The 18727-nt window shown below is 40.1% G+C and overlaps 1 protein-coding gene across 3 annotated transcripts in view; it reads left to right on the top strand.

Annotated features, from left to right (window-relative positions):
- The window catches only part of KLF8 (KLF transcription factor 8), a 304726-nt gene that overhangs the window by 251312 nt on the left and 34687 nt on the right, over positions 1-18727 (top strand). The window lies entirely within an intron of this gene.

Genomic DNA, 18727 nt, shown 5'->3' with positions numbered 1-18727 from the left:
CCCACTATTATTGTGTTATTGTTGATTTCCCCTTTCATACTTGTTAGCATGTGTCTTACATATTGTGGTGCTCCTATATTGGGTGCATATATATTTATAATTGTTATATCTTCTTCTTGGATTGTTCCTTTGATCATTATGTAGTGGCCTTCTTTGTCTCTTTTCACAGCCTTTGTTTTAAAGTCTATTTTATCAGATATGAGTATTGCCACTCCTGCTTTCTTTTGGTCTCTATTCGCGTGGTATATCTTTTTCCAGCCCTTCACTTTCAGTCTGTATGTGTCCCCTGTTTTGAGGTGGGTCTCTTGTAAGCAGCATATAGAGGGGTCTTGTTTTTGTATCCATTCGGCCAGTCTTTGTCTTTTGGTTGGGGCGTTCAACCCATTTACGTTTATGGTAATTATTGATAAGTATGATCCCGTTGCCATTTACTTTATTGTTTTGGGTTCGGTTTTATACACCCTTTTCGTGTTTCCTGTCTAGAGGATATCCTTTAGAATTTGTTGGAGAGCTGGTTTGGTGGTGCTGAATTCTCTCAGCTTTTGCTTGTCTGTAAAGCTTTGATTTCTCCTTCGTATTTGAATGAGATCCTTGCTGGGTACAGTAATCTGGGCTGTAGGTTATTGTCTTTCATCACTTTAAGTATGTCTTGCCATTCCCTCCTGGCCTGAAGAGTTTCTATTGACAGATCAGCTGTTATCCTTATGGGAATCCCCTTGTGTGTTATTTGTTGTTTTTCCCTTGCTGCTTTTAATATTTGTTCTTTGTGTTTGATCTTTGTTAATTTGATTAATATGTGTCTTGGGGTGTTTCGCCTTGGGTTTATCCTATTTGGGACTCTCTGTGTTTCTTGGACTTGGGTGATTATTTCCTTCCCCATTTTAGGGAAGTTTTCAACTATTATCTCCTCAAGGATTTTCTCATGATCTTTCTTTCTGTCTTCTTCTTCTGGGACTCCTATAATTCGAATGTTGGAGCGTTTCATATTGTCCTGGAGGTCTCTGAGATTGTCCTCGTTTCTTTTAATTCGTTTTTCTTGTTTCCTCTCTGATTCATTTATTTCTACCATTCTATCTTCTATTTCACTAATCCTATCTTCTGCCTCCGTTATTCTACTATTTGTTGCCTCCAGAGTGTTTCTGATCTCATTTATTGTGTTATTCGTTATATTTTGACTCTTTTTATTTCTTCTAGGTCCTTGTTAAACCTTTCTTGCATCTTCTCAATCCTTGTCTCTAGGCTGTTTATCTGTGTTTCCATTTTGATTTCAAGATTTTGGATCATTTTCACTATCAATATTCGGAATTCCTTCTCCGGTAGATTCCCTACTTTTTCCTCTTTTGTTTGGTTTGGTGGGCAACTCTCCTGTTCCTTTACCTGCTGAGTATTCCTCTGTCTCTTCATCTTGGTTATATTGCTGCGTTTGGGGTGGCCTTTTTATATTCTGATAATTTGTGGAGTTCTCTTTATTATGGAGCTTCCTCACTTTGGGTGGGGTTCTATCAGTGGCTTGTCAAGGTTTCCTGGTTAGGGAGGCTTGTGTTGGAGTTTTGGTGGGTGGAGCTGGGTTTCTTCTCTCTGTAGTGCAGTGGAGTGACCCGTAATGGGTTATGAGACATCAAAGGTTTTGGGATAATTTTGAGCTGCCTGTATATTGAGGCTCAGGGGAGTGTTCCTGTGTTGCTGGAGAATTTGCGTGGTATGTCTTGTTTTGGAACTTGTTGGCCCTTGGGTGGAGCTTGGTTTCAGTGTAGGTATGAAGGCTTTTGATGAGCTCCTATTGCTTAATGTTCCCTGAATTCAAGAGTTCTCTAATGTTTTCAGGCTTTGGGTTTAAGCTTCCTGCTTCTGGTTTTCAGTTTTATTTTCACAGTAGCCTCTAGACTTCTCCATCTATACAGCACCGATGATAAAACATCTAGGTTAAAGATGAAAAGTTTCTCCACCTTGAGGGACACTCAGAGAGGTTCACTAAGTTACAAGGAGAAGAGAAGATGGAGGGGTAGTTAGAGGTAACTGGAATGAGATGCGGTGAGATCAAGAGAGGAGAGAGCAAGCTAGCCAGTAGTCACTTCCTTATGTGCGCTCTATAGTCTGGACCGCTCAGAGGAATTTACAGAGTTATACGGGGAAGAGGAGAGGGAGGAAGTAGACAGAGGTGACCAGGAGGATAAGAGAGAGGAATGAGTAGGAGAGAGACAAATCCTGCCAGTAACCAGTTCCTTAGGTGTTCTCTACCGTCTGGAACACACAGAGATTCACAGAGTTGGATAGAGAAGAGATGGGGGAGAAAAGAGACAGAGGCCACCTGGTGGAGAAAAAGGAGAGGCCAGAGGAGGAGAGAGTGGACAAGCCAGTAATCTCGCTCTCAGGTAAACTTGGGTAGTGAAGTTTGGGTTTTTAAATGTACAAAATTAACAACAAAGATTAAAAATCTGGAGTAGAGGTTGGATTTTCAAAGATACAATATTAAAGAAAAGCAGAAGGAAAAAGGAAGAAAGAAAAAAAAGAGTTATTAAAAAACAAACAAACAAAAAACCAAAACAAAACAAAACACCAACAACCATCCAAAGAGTATATATGGTGTTTGCCTTAAAAAAAAAAAAAAAAAAGTCTTTTTTTTTTTTTTAAATAGTAATACTAGGTTATAGAAATAAAAATTAGAGGAGAAATAGAAGACTTAACAATTAAAAAAAAGCTCAGAAAAAAAAGAACAAAAAAGCAAAAGGCAAAAAAAAAAAGAATGATTTTAAAAATATTAAAAAATTAAAAATATATCTTGCTTTTCTCTGATGTTATGGGCCGTGTGGGCTCACTTCCAAGGTGGTTCCCTCTGTTTAACTTCTTCTGTTTGCTGGTTTTTAGGCTCACTAGTTCAGTCGCGCTGTGGGGAGGGGGGATGCTGCAAACAAATAGCACTGTCGTGTGCACACAGTATCTCTGCCCCGCTTGACCTGTCCTTCCTCGCGGCGCACAAACCGCTCAGGCTCTACGATGCTCAGCCGGGAACCGTCTGGGGCCGGCCCTAGGCTGCGTGCACTTCCCCGGTCCAAGCCGCTCAGGTTCGGCCCTCAGGCAGCCCTCAGAGGCACAAATGCGGCTGGGACTGCGCTTTGTGCCCTTCCCAGGTCCGAGTAGCTCAGGAGTTTGGCGAGCGCAACCGCCGTGGCTTGTCACCTTTTCCGCCGCTGCCGCTCAGCTCTCTGGGTGGACCGCTGGCGCACCCCGTGAGGCAGACTGTGACTGTCCAGCACCCCCAGAAGTCTTAGCAAAGGAGCCTGCTTGCAGTTAGGTAAGTAAAGTCTCTCCGGGTCTGCAATTGCCCCTTTCCAGTCCTTACGACTCTGGCTGCCTGTCCCCGGCGGGGAATGGTCTGCAGCCGGCTTTTTCCGTTCCGTCCTTTGTTCTGTGCTGGGTCCTGGCGGTGTCTTATGTTCGAGCTTTTCGCGTGGTAGCTATCCCACAGTCTGGTTTGCTAGCCCAAGTTAGATCGTTCTGGTGGAGCGTGGGGCGTTCCTGCCCGATTCTTACAAAGCACTGCAGCCCGCGCCTCCCGCGCGTCCCTGCCCTGCCCCCACTTCCCAATGGCGGATGCAGGCGTCTGTGCTGCTTTTCCGCTGGGGGAGTTACTGGTGGGCTTGTAATCTCTTGGTTTTAATTATTTATCTATTTTTCCTTCCTGTTATGTTGCCCTCTGTGTTTCCAAGGCTCGCCACAGACTCGGCAGGGAGAGTGTTTCCTGGTGTTTGGAAACCTCTCTTCTTAAAATTCCCTTCCCGGGACGGGCTTCCCTTCCCGGGACGGAGCTCCCTCCCCACCTCCTTTGTCTCCTTTTTCGTCTTTTATATTTTTTCCTACCTGTTTTTGAAGACAATGGTCTGCTTTTTTGGTTGCCTGATGTCCTCTGCCAGCCTACAGAAGTTGTTTTGTGGATTTTGCTCGGCGTTGAAATGTTCCTTTGAGGAATTTGTGAGGGAGAACGTGATCTTCCCGTCCTATTCCTCCGCCATCTTTCCCTCCCTCTCATTCTTATTTCTATATTCTCTTATGGTTATCTCACCCCTCCCTACATATGCCTCCCAATAAAGGTGTCTTACCTCACTGGTGGGCCCAGGATTCTTCCTAGTACACCCTCAGTTGCCATAGCTTGACCTCTTCAGGCTCTTTCTGCATCTAAACCTGGACCTTTCCCAGGACTAAGCTTTGGAGTTCGAGCTTTAGCACCTGACCCCCATCCTCACCAGGAAGAGTTACTCTCTGGTTTGCTTTCCACAAATGTGTCTCCCATCTCTACTTTTTAGGCTCCAAAACTTTCCTTCCACCCAGTCTAATTTCTCCTCTGGTGAGGAACCTTCACAAGATTCAAAAACCTTTCCTCCTTCACAGCTCCCTTCCCAGGGAACAGACCCCTTTCTGTTTCCTTCTCTTTCTTTTTCCTTTTGTCCTACCCAGTTATATGGAGATTTTCTTGGGGTTTCAGATGTCTGAGACCTGTTGACAGCACTCAGTAGCTGTTATATGTGAATCTTTCTACTTGTAGATGTATTTTCAATGTTTCTGCAGAGGAAGGTGAACTCCGTTTCCTAATCTTCCAACATCTTGATCCTCCTCATTGATTTTTGATTTGCATTTCTCTAATAATTGACACTGCAAGAAGATCCAGCCAGTCCATTCTAAAGAAGATCAGCCCTGGGTGTTCTTTGGAAGGAATGATTCTAAAGCTGAAACTCCAGTACTTTGGCCACCTCATGTGAAGAGTTGACTCATTGGAAAAGACTCCGATGCTGGGAGGGATTGGGGGCAGGAGGAGAAGGGGCAAAAGAGGATGAGATGGCTGGATGGCATCACCAACTTGATGGAAGTGAGTTTGAGTGAACTCTGGGAGATGGTGATGAACAGCCTGGCGTGATGTGATTTATGGGGTCGCAATCCCAAAGGAAGGCAATGCCAAAGAAAGCTCAAACTACTGAACAGTTGCACTCGTCTCACATGCTAGTAAAGTAATGCTCAAAATTCTCCAAGCCAGGCTTCAACAATATGTGAACCATGAACTTCCTGATGTTCAAGCTAGTTTTAGAAAAGGCAGAGGAACCAGAGATCAAATTGCCAACATCTGCTGGATCATAGAACAAGCAAGAAAGTTCCAGAAACACATCTATTTCTGCTTTATTGACTATGACAAAGCCTTTGACTGTGTGGATCACAATACACTGTGGAAAATTCTGAAAGATATGGGAATACCAGACCACCTGACCTGCCTCTTGAGAAATCTGTATGCAGGTCAGAAAGCAACAGTTAGAACTGGACATGGAACAACAGACTGGTTTCAAATAGGAAAAGGAGTACATCAAGGCTGTATATTGTCACCCTGCTTATTTAACTTCTATGCCGAGTACATCATGAGAAACGCTGGGCTGGAAGAAGCACAAGCTGGAATCAAGATTGCCAGGAGAAATATCAATAACCTCAGATATGCAGATGACAGCACCCTTATGGCAGAAAGTGAAGAGGAACTAAAAACCCTCTTGATGAAAGTGAAAGGGGAGAGTGAAAAAATTGGCTTCAAGCTCAACATTCAGAAAAGGAAGATAATGGCATCTGGTCCCATCACTTCATGGGAAATAGATGGGGAAACAGTGGAAACAGTGGCTGACTTTATTTTGGGGGGCTCCAAGATCATTGAAGATGGTGACTGCAGCCATGAAATTAAAAGACGCTTACTCCTTGGAAGAAAAGTTATGACCAACGTAGATAGCATATTCAAAAGCAGAGACATTACTTTGCCGACTAAGGTCCGTCTAGTCAAGGCTATGGTTTTTCCTGTGGTCATGTATGGATGTGAGAGTTGGACTAAGGCTGAGCACTGAAGAATTGATGCTTTTGAACTGTGATGTTGGAGAAGCCTCTTGAGAGTCCCTTGGACTGCAAGGAGATCGAACCAGTCCATTCTGAAGGAGATCAGCCCTGGGATTTCTTCGGAAGGAATGATGCTAAAGCTGAAGCTCCAGTACTCTGGCCACCTCATGTGAAGAGTTGACTCATTGGAAAAGACTCTGATGCTGGGAGGGATTGCGGGCAGGAGGAGAAGGGGACGACAGGGGATGAGATGGCTGTATGGCATCACTGACTCGATGGACATGAGTCTGGGTGAACTCAGGGAGTTGGTGATGGATAAGGAGGCCTGGCGTGCTGCAGTTCATGGGGTCCCAAAGAGTGGGACGTGCCTGAGCGACTGAACTGAACTGAACTGAACTGAAAGAGTCGGATATGACTGAGTGACTGAAATGAGCTGAACTGAATAATTAACAATGTTGAGCATGTTTTTATGTGCCTCATGGCCATCTGCATGTCTTCTTTGGAGAAAGTCTCTTTAGATCTTCTGCCCAGTTTTTGAATGAGAGGTTTTTGTTTTTGTTTTTGTTTTAAATGATGTTAAGCCACGTGAGCTGTTTGCAAATTTTGGAGATCTTCCCTTATTGGTTGAAAATATTTGCAAATATTTTCTCCCATTCTATGGGTTGTCTTTTCATTTTATTTATGATTTCCTTTGCTGTCCAAAAGGTTTTTTGTTTTTAGGTACCGTTTGTTTATTTTTTGTTTTATTTTCATTACTCTGGGAGATGAATCAGAAAAGATATTGCTGTTATTTATTTCAAAGTGTGTTTTACCTATTTTTCCTCTACATGTTTTATAGTATCCAGTCTCACATTTAGGTCTTTAGTCCATCCTGAGTTTATTTTTGTGTATGGTGTTAAAGACTGTTCTAATTTCATTTTTTACATGTAACTTTCCAGTTTTCCCAGCACCATTAATTGAAGAGATTGTTTTCCTCCATTGTATAGTATCATCTTATTTGTCACAATTAATTGACCATAGGTGTGTGGGTTTATTTCTGTGCTTTCTATCCTGTTCCATTGAACTGTATTTCTGTTTTTGTTCCAGCACTATATATTATTTTAATGACTCTATATTTGTAGTATGGTTTGAAGTCATGAGCTTGATTCCTCTAGCTCCATTTTACTTTCTCAACGTTACTTTTGGCTATTCAAGGTCTTTTGAATCTTCCTACAAATTTTAAGTTTTTTTTGTTCTAGTTCTGTGAATTAGATAATTGGTAATTTGATAAGGATTTCATTGAATCTGTAAATTGCTTTAGGAACTATAGTCAGTTTTAGAATATTGATTTTTCCAATCAAGAACAGGGTATATCTTCCCATTTGTTTGTGTCATCGTTGATTTCTTTCATTCTTTCATTAGTATCGTATAGGTTTCAGACTACAGGTCTTTTGTCTCATTAGATGGATTAATTCCTAGATATTTTATTCTTTTTGATGGGATGGAAAATGAGATTCTTTAATTTCTCCTTATGATCTTGCATTGCTAGTGTACAGAAATATAACAGATTCCTGTATATTAATTGTGTAACCTACAACTTTACCAAATTCATGATGAGCTCCAGTAGTTTTCTGGTAATATCTTAGGATTTTCTGTGTACAATATCATGTAATCTGTAAACAGTGACAGTTTAACTTCTTTTCCAATTAAGATTTTATTTCTTTCTCTTCATTGATAGCCACGGCTAGGAATTACAAAATCATGTTGAATAATAATGGCAAGAGTGTATATCTTTGTCCTGTTCCTGATCTTAGAAGAAATGCTTTCAGCTTTTCACCATCGAGTATGATGTTAACTATATAGATTTCTTATGTATGACCTTTATTATTTTGAGGTGTGTTCTCTCTGTGCCCACTTTCTGGAGAGTTTTTATCGTAAATGGATGTTCAATTTTGTCAAAAGATTTTCCTACATTTATTGAGATGATCTAGTGTTATTCCGGAGAAGGCAATGGCACCCCGCTCCAGTACTCTTCCCTGGGAAATCCTATAAGGAGCCTCGTAGGCTACAGTCTATGGGGTCGCTAAAAGTCGGACATGACTGAGCAACTTCACTTTCACTTTTCACTTTCATGCATTGGAGAAGGAAATGGCAACCCACTCCAGTGTTCTTGCCTGGAGAATCCCAGGGACAGAGGAGCCTGGTGGGCTTCCATCTATGAGGTTGCGCGGAGTTGAACACGACTGATGTGACTTAGCAACAACAGTGTTGTTCAGTCTCTCAGTCATGCCCAACTCTTTGTGACCCCGTGGACTGAAGCACACGAGGCATCCCTGTCCTTCACCATCTCCCAGAACTAGCTCAAACTAATGTCCATTGAGGAGGTGATACTACAACCATATCGTCCCCTGTCGTCCACTTCTGCTCCTGCCTTCAATCTTTCCCAGCACCAAGGTCATTTCTAATGAGTCAGATCTTTGCACCAAGTGACCAAAGTACTGGAGCTTCATCTTCAACATCAATCCTTCCAGTGAATATTCAGGAATAATTTCCTTTATGATTGACTGGTTTGATCTCCTTGCAGTCCAAGAAAATGTCAAGAGTCTTCTCTAACACCATAGTTCAAAAGCATCAATTCTTTGGTGCTGAGCTTTCTTTATGGCCCAACTCTCACATCCATATATGACTATTGATAAAACTATAGCTTTGACTAGATGGACCTTTGTCCACAAAGTGATGTTGCTGCTTTTTAATACACTGTCTAGGTTTATCATAGCTTTTCTTCCAAGGAGCAAGAACCTTTTAATTTTGTGGCTGCTCTTACCATCTGCAATGACTTTGGATCCCAAGTAAATGAAGTCTGTCACTGTTTCCATTGTTTGCCCATCTTCTTGCCATGAAGTTATGGGACCAGATACCATAATTTTTGGTTTTTGAATGCAGAGTTTTAAGCAGCTTTTTCAATCTCCTCTTTCACCATCAACAGGCTCTTTAGTTCCTCTTCATTTTTTTTTATACTGCCAGTATGTATTTTTTTATTTTTTACATATAAATTTATTTATGTTAATTGGAGGTTAATTACTTTACAAATATTGTATTGGTTTTGCCGTACATAACATGAATCCACCACAGGTATACACGTGTTCCCCATCCTGAACCCCCCTTCCTCCTCTCTCCCCATGCCATACCTCTGGGTCATCCCAGTGCACCAGCCCTAAGCATCCAATATCATGCATCGAACGTGGACTGGCGATTCATTTCATATATGATATTATACATGTTTCAATGACATCCCATACTCTCCCTCTCCCACAGAGTCCAAAAGTCTGTTCTATACATCTGTGTCTCTTTTGCTGTCTCGCATAAAGGGTTATCATTACCATCTTTCTAAATTCCATATATGTGTGTTAGTATACTGTATTAGTGTTTTTTCTTTCTGGCTTACTTCACTCTATATAATTGGCTCCAGTTTCATCCACCTCATTAGAACTGATTCAAATGGATTCTTTCTAATGGCTGAGTAATACTCCATTGTGTATATGTACCACAGCTTTCTTATCCATTCATCTGCTGATGGTCATCTAGGTTGCTTCCATGTCCTGGCTATTATAAACAGTGCTGCAGTGAACATTGGGGTACACGTTTCTCTTTCAATTGTGGTTTCCTTGGTGTGTGTGCCCAGCACTGGGTTTGCTGGGTCATAAGGCAGTTCTATTTCCAGTTTTTTAAGGAATCTCCACACTCTTCTCCATAGTGGCTGTACTAGTTTGCATTCCCACCAACGGTGTCTGAGGGTTCCCTTTTCTCCACACCCTCTCCAGCCTTTATTGCTTGTAGACTTTTGGATCACAGCCATTCTGACTGGCATGAAATGGTACCTCATTGTGATTTTTATTTGCATTTCTCTGATAATCAGTGATGTTGAGCATCTTTTCATGTGTTTGTTATCCATCTGTATGTCATCTTTGGAGAAATGTCTGTTTAGTTCTTTGGCCCATTTTTTGATTGGGTCATTTATTTTTCTGGAATTGAGCTGCAGGAGTTGCTTGTATATTTTTGAGATTAGTTGTTTGTCAGTTGCTTCATTTGCTATTATTTTCTCCCATTCCAAAGGCTGTCTTTTCACCTTGCTTATACTTCCCTTTGTTGTGCAGAAGCTTTTAAGTTCAATTAGATCCCATTTGTTCATTTTTGCTTTTATTTCCAGTAAGGGGGTGGGTCATAGTGGATCCTGCCATGCTTCATAACAGAGAATGTTTTGCCTATGTTCTCCTCTAGGAGTTTTATAGTTTCTGGCCTTAGGTTTAGATCTTTAATCCATTTTAGTCTATTTTTGTGTATGGTGTTAGAAAGTGTTCTAGTTTCATTCTTTTACAAGTGGTTGACCAGTTTTCCTAGCATCACTTGTTAAAGAGATTGTCTTTAATCCATTGTATATTTTTGCCTCCTTTGTCAAAGATAAGGTGTCCATAGGTGCATGGATTTATCTCTGGGTTTTCTATTTTGTTCCATTGATCTATATTTCTGTCTTTGTGCCAGTACCATACTGTCTTGATGACTGTAGCTTTGTAGTATAGCCTGAAGTCAGGCAGGTTGATTCCTCCAGTTCCATTCTTCTTTCTCAAGATTGCTTTGGCTATTTGAGGATTTTTGCATTTCCATACAAATTGTGAAATTATTTGTTCTAGTTCTGTGAAAAATACCATTGGTAGTTTGATAGGGATTGCATTGATTCTATAGATTGCTTTGGATAGTATACTCATTTTCACTATGTTGATTCTTCTGATCCATATACATGGTATATTTCTCCATCTATTAGTATACTCTTTGATTTCTTTCACCAGTGTTTTATAGTTTTCTATATACAGGTCTTTAGTTTCTTTTGGTAGATATATTCCTAAGTATTTTATTGTTTTCATTGCAATGATGAATGGAATCATTTCCTTAATTTCTCTTTCTGTTTTCTCATCATTAGTGTATAGGAATGCAAGGGATTTCTGTGTGTTGATTTTATATCCTGCAACTTTACTATTTTCATTGATTAGCTCTACTAATTTTCTGGTTGAGTCTTTAGGGTTTTCTATGTAGAGGATCATGTCATCTGCAAACAGTGAGAGTTTTACTTCTTCTTTTCCAATTTGGATTCCTTTTATTTCTTTTTCTGCTCTGATTGCTGTGGCCAAAACTTCCAAAACTATGCTGAATAGTGTGGTGGAAATGGGCACCCTTTTCTTGTTCCTGGCTTTAGGGGAAATGCTTTTCATTTTTCACCATTGTGGATAATGTTTGCTGTGGGTTTGTTATATATAGCTTTTATTATGTTGAGGTATGTTCCTTCTATTCCTGATTTCTGGAGAGTTTTTATCATAAATGAATGTTGAACTTTGTCAAAGGCTTTCTCTGCATCTATTGAGATAATCATATGGCTTTTATTTTTCCATTTGTTAATGTGGTGTATTACATTGATTGATTTGCAGATATTGAGGAATCCTTGCATCCCTGGATAAATCCCACTTGGTCACGGTGTATGATGTTTTTAATGTGTTGTTGGATTCTGATTGCTAGAATTTTGTTAAGCATTTTTGCATCTATGTTCATCAGTGATATTGACCTGTAGTTTTCTTCTTTTGTGGGATCTTTGTTAGGTTTTGATATTAGGGTGATAGTGGCCTCATAGAATGAGTTTGGAAGTTGACCTTCCTCTGCAATTTTCTGGAAGAGTTTGAGTAGAATAGGTGTTAACTCTTCTCTAAATTTTTGGTAGAATTCAGCTCTGAAGCTGTCTGAACCTAGGCTTTTGTTTGCTGGAATATTTCTGATTACAGTTTCAATTTCCATGCTTGTGATGGGTCTGTTAAGATTTTCTATTTCATCCTGGTTCAGTTTTGGAAAGTTGTAATTTTCTAAGAATTTGTCCTTTTCTTCCCCTTTGTCCATTTTATTGGCATATAATTGCTGATAGTAGTCTCTTATGATCCTTTGTATTTCTGTGTTGTCTGTTGTGATCTCTCTATTTTCATTTCTAATTTTATTGATTTGATTTTTCTCCTTTTGTTTCTTGATGAGTCTGGCTAATGGTATGTCAATTTTATTTATCCTTTCAAAGAACTAGCTTTTGGCTTTGTTGATTTTTGCTATGGTCTCTTGTTTCTTTTGCATTTATTTCTGCTCTAATTTTTAAATTTATTTCCTTCTACTAACCCTGGGGTTCTTCATTTCTTTCTTTTCTAGTTGCTTTAGGTGTAGAGTTAGGTTATTTATTTGACTTTTTTCTGGTTTCTTGAGGTATGCCTGTATTGCTATGAACTTACCCCTTAACACTGCTTTTACAGTGTCCCACAGATTTTGGCTTGTTGTGTTTTCATTTTTATTCATTTCTATGCATATTTTGACTTCTTTTTTTATTTCTTCTGTGATGTGTTGGTTATTCAGCAGCGTGTTGTTCAGCTTCTATATGTTGGAATTTTTAATAGTTTTTCTCCTGTAATTAAGATCTAATCTCACTGAATTGTGGTCAGAAAAGATGCTTGGAATGATTTCAATTGTTTTGAAGTTACCAAGGCTAGATGTATCGCCCAGGAGGTGATCTATCCTGGAGAAGGTTCCATGTACTCTTGATAAAAAGGTGAAATTCATTGTTTTGGGGTGAAATGTCCTATAGATATCAATTAGATCTAACTTGTCTATTGTATCGTTTAAAGTTTTTATTTCCTTGTTAATTTTCTGTTTTGTTGATCTATCCATAGGTGTGAGTGGGGTATTAAAGTCTCCCACTATTACTGTGTTCTTCTTAATTTCCCCTTTCATACTTGTTAGCAATTGTCTTACATATTGTGGTGCTCCTATGTTGGGTGCATATATATTTATAATTGGTATATCTTCTTGGATTGATCCTTTGATCATTATGTAGTGGCCTTCTTTGTCTCTTTTCACAGCCTTTGTTTTAAAGTCTATTTTATCTGATATGAGTATTGTTACTCCTGCTTTCTTTTGGTCTCTATTTACATGGAATATCTTTTTCCAGCCCTTCTCTTTCAATCTGTATGTGTCCCTTGTTTTGAGGTGGGTCTCTTGGAGACAGCATAAATAGGGGTCTTGTTTTTTCATCCATTCAGCCAGTCTTTGTCTTTTGGTTGGGGCATTCAACCCATTTATGTTTAAGGTAATTATTAATAAGTATGATCCCGTTGCCATTTACTTTATTGTTTTGGGTTAGAGTTTGTACACCCTTTTTGTGTTTCCTGTCTAGAGAATATTCTTTAGCATTTGTTGGAGAGCTGGTTTGGTGGTGCTGAATTCTCTCAGCTTTTGCTTGTCTGTAAAGCTTTTGATATCTCCTTCATATTTGAATGAGATCCTTGCTGGGTACAGTAATCTGGGCTGTAGGTTATTTTCTTTCATCACTTTAAGTATGTCTTGCCATTCCTTCCTGGCCTGAAGAGTTTCTTTTCTTTCTTTCTTTCTTTTTTTTTTTTTAAAGAGTTTCTATTGAAAGATCAGCTATTATCCTTATGGGAATCTCCTTGTGTGTTATTTGTTGTTTTTCCCTTGCTGCTTTTAATATTTGTTCTTTGTGTTTGATCTTTGTTAATTTGATTAATATGTGTCTTGGGGTGTTTCACTTTGGGTTTATCCTGTTTGGGACTCTCTGGTTTTCTTGGACTTGGGTGATTATTTCTTTCCCCATTTTAGGGAAGTTTTCAACTATTATCTCCTCAAGGATTTTCTCATGGTCTTTCTTTTTGTGTTCTTCTTCTGGGACTCCTATGATTCGAATTTGGGGCATTTAACACTGTCCTGGAGGTCTCTGAGATTGTCCTCATTTCTTTTAATTCATTTTTCTTTTTTTCTCTCTGATTCATTTATTTCCACCATTCTATCTTCTGCTTCACTACTATCTTCTGCCTGTGTTGTTCTATTTGTTGCCTCCAGAGTGTTTTTGATCTAATTTATTGCATTATTCATTATATATTGACTCTTTTTTATTTCTTCTAGTTCCTTGTTAAACCTTTCTTGCATCTTCTCAATCCTTGTCTCCAGGCTATTTATCTGTGATTCCATTTTGATTTCAAGATTTTGGATCATTTTCACTATCATTATTTGGAATTCTTTCTCAGGTAGATTCCCTGTCTCTTCCTCTTTTGTTTGGTTTGGTGAGCATTTATCCTGTTCCTTTACCTGCTGGTTATTCCTCTGTCTCTTCATCTTGTTTATATTGCTGAGTTTGGGGTGTCCTTTCTGTATTCTGTCAGTTTGTGGAGTTCTCTTTATTGTGGAGTTTCCTCACTGTAAGTGGGGTTGTACAGGTGGCTTGTCAAGGTTTCTTGGTTAGGAAAGCTTGTGTCAGTGTTCTGGTGGGTGGAGCTGGATTTCTTTTCTCTGGAGTGCTAGGAAATGTCCAGTAATGAGTTAAGAGATGTCAGTGGTTTTGGAGTAGCTTTGGGCAGCTTGTATATTGGAACTCAGGGCTGTGTTCCTGTGTTGCTGGAGAATTTGTGTGGTATGTCTTGCTCTGGAACTTGTTGGTCCTTGGGTGGTGCTTGGTTTCAGTGTAGGTATGGAAGCGTTTGATGAGCTCCTGTCAATTAGTGTTCCCTGGAGTCAGGAGTTCTCTGGTGTTCTCAGGGTTTGGACTTAAGCCTCCTTCTTCTGGTTTTCAGTCTTATTTTTACAGTAGTCTCAAGACTTCTCCTTCTATACAGCACTGTTGATAAAACATATAGGTTAAAGATGAAAAGTTTCTCCACAGTGAGGGACACCCAGAGAGGTTCAGAGTTACATGGAGAAGAGAAGAGGGAGGGGGGAGTTAGAGGTGACCCGAATGAGATGAGGTGGAGTCAATAGAGGAGAGAGCAAGCTAGCCAGTAATCACTTCCTTGGGTGCACTCCACAACTGGACCGCTCAGAGATGTTCACAGAGTTATACAGAGAAGAGAAGAGGGAGGAAGGAGACAGGGTCACCAGGAGGATAAAAGGGGGAATCAAAAGGAGAGAGACAGATCCAGCCAGTAATCAGTTCCCTAAGTGTTCTCCACCATCTAGAACACACAGAGATTCACAGAGTTGGGTTGAGAAGAGAGGGGATAGGGAGGAGACAGAGGTCACCTGGTGGAGAAAAAGGAGAGTCCAAAGAGGGAGAGAGCAGTCAAACCAGTAATCTTGCTCCCAAGTAAAAATGGGTACTGAAGATTGAGTTCTTAAAGGTACAGAATTGATAACAAATACCAAAAATTAAAAATCTCCTTTCAAAGACAATGGGCTGCTTTTCTGGGTTCCTGATGTCCTCTGCTGGCATTCAGAAGTTGTTTTGTTGAATTTACTCAGCGTTTAAATGTTCTTTTGATAAATTTGTGGGGGAGAAAGTGGTCTCCCCATCCTATTCCTCCACTGTCTTCTGCCAGTCTCCTCTTTGTTTTCTGCCATAAATGTGGTGTCACCTGTATATTGGAGGTTACTGATATTTCTGCCCACAATCTTGATTCCAGCTTCTGTCATCCAGCCCAGCATTTTGCATGATGTACTCTACATATAAGTTAAACAAGCGGAGTACAATATACAGTCTTGAAGTACTCCTTTCCCAATTTGTGACCAGTCCATTGTTTAATGTCCACTTCTAACTGTTGCTTCTTTACCTGCCTGCAGGTTTCTCAGGAGGCAGCTAAGGTGATATGTATGTTATTCCCATCTCTTTAAGAATATTCCAGAACTTGCTGTGATGCACAGTCAAAGACTTTGGCATAAGTGAAACAGAAATAGATGTTCCTCTGGAATTCTCTTGCTTTTTCTATGCTCCAACAGATGTTGGCAATTTGATCTCTGGTTCCTCTGCCTTTTCTAAATCCAGCTTGAATATTTGGAAGTTCTCAGTTCACGTACTTTTGAAGCCTCACTTGGAGAATTTTGAGCATTACTTGGTAGTGTGTGAGATGAGTAAAATTGTGCATTAATTTGAACATTCTTTGGCATTGCCCTTCTTTGGGATTGAAATGAAAACAGACCATTCCCAGACCTGTGGCCACTGCTTAGTTTTCCAAATTTGCTGGTATATTAAGTGCAGCACTTTCACAGCATCATCTTTTAGGATTTGAAATAACTGAGCTGGAATTCTATCACCTCCACTAGCTTTGTTCATAGTGATGCTTCCTAAGACCCACTTGATATTGCACTCTAAGATGTCTGGCTCTAGGTGAGTGATCACACCATTGTGATTATCCAGGTCATGAAGATCTTTTATATATAGTTCTTCCGTGTATTCTTGCCACATCTTAATATCTTCTGCTTCTGTTAGGTTCATATCATTTTTGTCCTTAATTGTGCCCATTCTTTGCATGAAATGTTCTTTGGTATCTCTAATTTTCTTGAAGAGACCTCTAGTCTTTTCCATTTTATTGTTTTCCTCCATTTCTCTGCATTCATCACTTAGGAAGGCTTTCTTATCTCTCCTTGCTATTCTTTGGAATTCTGCATTCAGGTGGGTTTTATCTTTCCTTTTCTCTCTTGTGTCTCACTTCTCTTCTTTTCTCAGCTATTTGTAAGGCCTCCTCAGACAACCATTTTGCCTTTTTGCATTTCTTTTTGTTGGGGATGATTTTGATCACCAGTTCCTATACAATGCGACTAACCTCTGTCCATAGTTCTTCAGGCACTCTGTCTATCAAATCTATTCAAGATGATAGTATGTTTTTTATTCTTCAACTTGTTGATATTGTGTATCACACTGATTGATTTTGGGGTTATAACAATTCCTTGCATCCATGGGATAAATTCAATTTGTTTATTGTGTATGATCCTTTTAATATACTGTTGGATTCGAACTGCTAGTATTTATTTATCTCTGTTTCTTAAGGGGGTTTGGCCAGCATTTAAAAAAAAAATATTTTACTTGAAAAAAATTTTTCTGACTTGTCATTTTGTTTAACTGTTTTTATTTCTCTGTAATTAGATGATACAGTTACCTATCTTGGTCTTGAAGTGGTATTTTTCTGTGGGAGCATCCCTATGCAGTCTGTGTGTGCCATGTCTGTTCTAGGAGAACTGAATCTGAAGTGAGCATTGCTCATGCCTTCTCCCAATGCACTGGCAGTTACCACCTTGATAATCCTATCAAGGATTGGAGTCCTGGAGATGGAAAAGCAAGAGACTTCCCTAAGTGTGAAATAGGTCCTTTCCTATGCTTGATTGCCATCACCACCCTTTTGACAGCAGAATCAAGGCCCAAGTTGCTAAAGCGGAAGTCCTGAATTTCAGGTCTGAGGTGGTTCCATTCCCTCTTAGCGTGCATTTTCCCCTCTTAAAGGGTACTTCCACTCTAATGACATCAGCGCTAGAGCAAAAGGGACAATTAGAATATGGGATGTGTACTGGGATGATCCCATCTAGTCAGAGCCTGAAGCAGTTTCTAATCCACATACTCACTGCCAATAGCTGCCCTTGCCCCACTCAGATGCAAGGTCAGGTATAAGCCGTCTCTGCTTCATTCAAGTATGTGCACCTCTGCCTCCCAGCAACACCACCTTCACCACAGGAGAGCAATACTGGAACAATAGGGCTGGAGAAGTTGCCAGATGCAGGTGAAGCATGCTCTGGGATGGTCCTGGAATGCCAGTCTGAGCTTCATGTTGCTCCCAATCTGCCACTTCCTCACATACACCAGCAATGACCACCCTTGCTCTGTTCAGATGCTGGAGTATTCAGGGCCAAGCAATCTCCATCCCCCTTCATCCAAAATGTGCACTCTCCTCAGCAACAGAGACCTTTTAACTAGTGGAGAACTGAGCCAGAGAGAGAGAGAGAGGGGGGCTGGAACAAGCACACAGTGCAAGCTATGGTATGTGCTATGATGGTCATGGGGAACCAGCTAGAACCACAGGACATTATCAATCTGCCTACTCTACCTTTATCCCAAGAGTCAGAAAACATGTATACTTGCTGTCCATGAGCAGTGTCTTATTTCCCTATAGTCCTCCAGCATGTTCTACATGATTTTAAACCATCTAGGGGAACTCATCTTCCCAGTGACACACCCCAGGGCTGGGGCATTCGACTCAAACCTCTTACTTGCTAGAAGATTCCTGGTGCCTATAATACCTCCTATTTTTCTGTGTCTCCTGCAAGGAGCATGAGTCTCAGCATCATTGCTTTTCCTCCCTTCTTCCTGATTCTGTGTTAATCTTTCTTTACAGCCTTGGTCATAGAAGAGACTTCCAGATAGTCCCCAGTGTTGCTACACATGTAGTTGTATTTTTCGATCTGTTTGTGGGGATGATGAGCTTAGCATCCTCTTACTCTGCCATCTCGATCTCCTCTCTGAGCTTGATGGTTTTAGATTGCATATTCTGCATGTATTCCAAAATACTGCATGAGATGATGCAGTACTTATCTTTTTTTATCTTATTTATTTCACTTAGTATAATGTGGACGGTGAGTGCAGCTGTGAAATTAAAAGATGCTTACTACTTGGAAGAAAAACAATGACAAACCTAGACAGCCTATTAAAAAGCAGAGACATAACTTTTCAATCAAAGTCCATACAGTCAAAGCTATGGTTTTTCCAGTAGTGGAAATGTACAGATGTGAGAGATGAAGCATGAAGAAGGCTGAATGCCAAAGAATTAATGCTTTTGAATTGTGTTTCTAGAGAAGAATCTTGAGATTCCCTTGGACTACAAGGAGAATCAAACTAGTCAATTGTAAAGGAAATCAGTCCTAAATATTCACTGGAAGGACTTATGCTGAAGCTAAAGCTCCAATACTTTGGTTACATGATGTGAAGAGCCTATTCATTGGAAAAGACCCTAATGCTGGGAAAGATTGAAGGCAAGAGAACTGGGCAACAGAGGATGACGTGTTTGATAGGATCACTGACTCAATGGACATGAGTCTGAGCAAGCTC

This window comes from Ovis aries, chromosome X (assembly GCF_016772045.2).
Source record: "Ovis aries strain OAR_USU_Benz2616 breed Rambouillet chromosome X, ARS-UI_Ramb_v3.0, whole genome shotgun sequence".
NCBI classification, from domain to species: domain Eukaryota; kingdom Metazoa; phylum Chordata; class Mammalia; order Artiodactyla; family Bovidae; genus Ovis; species Ovis aries.
Note: the sequence above shows the minus strand (reverse complement) of the source record. Positions and strands in the feature narration are given on the sequence as shown.